Raw genomic sequence first — 3196 nt, 5'->3', positions numbered from 1 at the left:
TGTTTATTCTTTCATTATCTACGTATTCAAACTCTACTTAGAATTTCAAAACAAGGCAAATTTATGTTATTAAAGCGTTCGGTTCCGTGGATGAGTTGGCAGGAAGTACTTTAACTCACATTCTTGCTAGCAGCCAGTATAATTAATCCTCCAATAACCCATAGAAATATGCATTGTCATGAATTTTTGTTTTTATACATTGGTAATAATTCTGTGTGCCAATAACTACAAACACTCACAGTTTGAAAGATGCGTACGGGAATTGATGTTAGACTGGATTCCTAGCAAGTATCATTAGTATCTGCGGTGTGAAAATAGTAAAGAAGATGGCGTCTATTCCAACTCATCATACCCTTTGCCTAATATTAGAAAAATTAGATTTCTACAGTCAGAATAATTCTGAATTTGGTACTGAATGTCTCTAAAGTGGAATGTAGCGGCAATATTTTGTTTAATGCAGTCTGTCACACACAGGAACAAAATATTTATCTTTTTCACCTAAGTATAGATAGCGATAGAAAGCTATTTGTTTACACATGGTAAAAATTCTACAAATGCTAACACAATAAAGCAATCGCGCACGAGAGGCGGTCGCGATCTGAGCTACTTCGTCCATCTCGGTGCTTGCAGATGTAATCACATGAGCTCGTGTAGCAGAGAATCGAACAAAACTGGGTAGGAGGGTCAAACCGGGTACCTCGCAAATTTTGTTACGGGTGCTTCTGTCTAGCTGTTGAACACTGGTACTAATAGCGGCAGCCAATTCATGCAGTTGCAGGGAACAACAGCAGCAGAGAAGCACGTTTTCTTATTTCTATGAATTTTTAAAGTATTAAGCTGTAAATTTTTCAATTTTGTTCTGTTTGTTTAATGAGTCTGAAGCAGTATAACATTGTCTAAAGATAGAGGTAAGTGTATATCTTGATTAAGTAAATTTAACTGCATATTTCGACGTTCTTTTCATACTCCTGCAGCAATACATAACCTAGAGATGCCATTTTCAAGTCAACAAGTCACTGTTGGGTCAAACTGGATATCTAAGTGTGGGTTAGAACAGGGTAAGAGGTTCCATGCCCTCTTTTGCATGTCACCTCTCAATTTCAACAATTTTATTGATGTTCTACGTCATTGCACGGTGGTATCAGACCGAATAAGGTTATTGTAATGAGAGTATTAGTGCTGAGAGCTCAAAATACTTTTCACTTGATTCCTATGCATGATGGGTTACTTCCCTGGGTGGTCAGTGCGAGGAGAGCATCGGAGGATGCAGCACACTGCGTTTCTGGTTGGGATCTGCATTTATCTGAATACTGAGAGGGTCGTACAATGGGCTTAAGCGCCTGGCGGAACGACTGACGTAATCGAGTTTCACCCATTTTATACAGGGCGTAACGACTCGCGAGACGTGTGAGTGTCGCTGCAGTTTATGTGTTTAACATTCTGGCGCGTCTGAAACGAAGACTCCTGGCACTGACTGACTGCATTGTCCTCTTGATTCTCAGAATACTTGTGGACCCTGCGCTGCTGGGTGAGACTGTCTGGCGCCGGATGACCGGTGGTCCAGGCATGTTGTTTTCATAACCGGTCAAACGGCAAGTTCAGTGCCTTCAGCTGAATAGCAGAGGCGTGATTGGTCAACTTAAACTCGGGCTAGTTCACGTCATAAAGCCCTGCTCGAAATTAGAGGCAACGGTCGCTATTGGCGCGTGTATTGTGAGACAGTGTGGGTGAATTTTGGAATCAGAACTGAATGCTGATTCTCGGTTTTCGAGGATAGTAGGGAGTTCAATGTTGGCTTCACTCTTGCATTGTTCGGACGCAGGTATTCGGGATCCGATCTTAGTCGCACCTTTTTTCGGCAGAACTTAAAATTCTCGGACAACCTTCGACGCTAGGGGTTGAAACAGAGTTGCTGCACACTTGAAGTCGGGGCCTACATCATCAGAAAGCTGCCTACCGATGACCTGCTACAAATTTCAGGATTGATAAAGTATTTTGCGGCTCCGGCATTGTAGATCCTATTAATTTTATACTGAAGTCCTCAGTAGCACGCGGGCTCGCTTTGCCACAAGTCCACCTTGCTTGTTTCACGTGAGCTCTCACTACTAATCGCGATACTGCAATATAGTCGAGAGAGTAATATTTGTTTGATTAGGATCTCCAGTCATTATCGTCAAGCTATTGCATCACAGAGAGTAGGAGCCCTTGTTCTCGAGCCAACTCTTATTCGCATAGTAGTACAGAATACCCTATCATTTAACCTACTGTCTGTGTCGATAATCATGTGCCTTTATGTTCTGATTTATAATAAATCTCATTGCAATATTTAAGCTACATATCACTTTGTAGATATATGCAAAATTCCATTTCCTGATGTTTATTATGATAAATTTCTCTTTTATTCTGAGTAGATTACGATTTTTATTAAATTATCGTGAGTGTACACTCCTTATTTTACCAACTAGCAGGGTCCACCATCATTTCCCTTCGTTACCATTGTACGCATAATTAATTAGGTGGTAGGTAAGGAGCGGGTCGAGGTCATGTCTCGTTCTCATGTCAAATTCGTCAGAATTGAAGAGGTACAAACTCTTCTCCTCCCCGGCACCTCGCTTAATACGGCGACCCTTGCCTCGGTTATTTCCTGTAATTGCTGAGACGCTGTCAGAACTAGAACGATAACTTTTCTGATTAAAGAGAAACATCATAATTAATTTTCTTTGCTGTAATTAGAGTTCGCGTTAGAAACATTTTGCGGTGGGCATGTAATAGCCATTGATTTTGTTCATTTATTTTGTAGTCTCATGTTGTTTCGTTTTGTGTGAAGTGGTTGATGTTTCTGGGTTCTGTACCACATCACATTCCGTTGAAATTGACAGCATTGCTTGAGCGATGAAATTATTTTGGAGGGGTTGTCTTATCGACATTTGTGGGTTAAATTCATTTTTTTTAGTACTAGGAGCGGACTATAGCAATTTTTGTGTCAAGTGTTGTATGGGGTTTTCGCTGTTACATTTTTTGTTGTTGTTGATGTTCCATGAATGAATGTTCACTTTTAGCAGGGCGCGACTGTTGTTGAACGCATCTCAAATAAATAGACTGCACACGTTTGAACAGGATCAGGGTAGTTGCCAGATGAAGAAATGTTGAGTTTTCCTACGGGACGTTGTAACCTCCCCACAGGAAATTTTGTTAA

This window comes from Schistocerca americana, chromosome 2 (genome assembly GCF_021461395.2).
Source record: "Schistocerca americana isolate TAMUIC-IGC-003095 chromosome 2, iqSchAmer2.1, whole genome shotgun sequence".
NCBI classification, from domain to species: domain Eukaryota; kingdom Metazoa; phylum Arthropoda; class Insecta; order Orthoptera; family Acrididae; genus Schistocerca; species Schistocerca americana.
The sequence above is the reverse complement of the archived record's forward strand: the minus strand, read 5'-3'. Positions refer to the sequence as shown.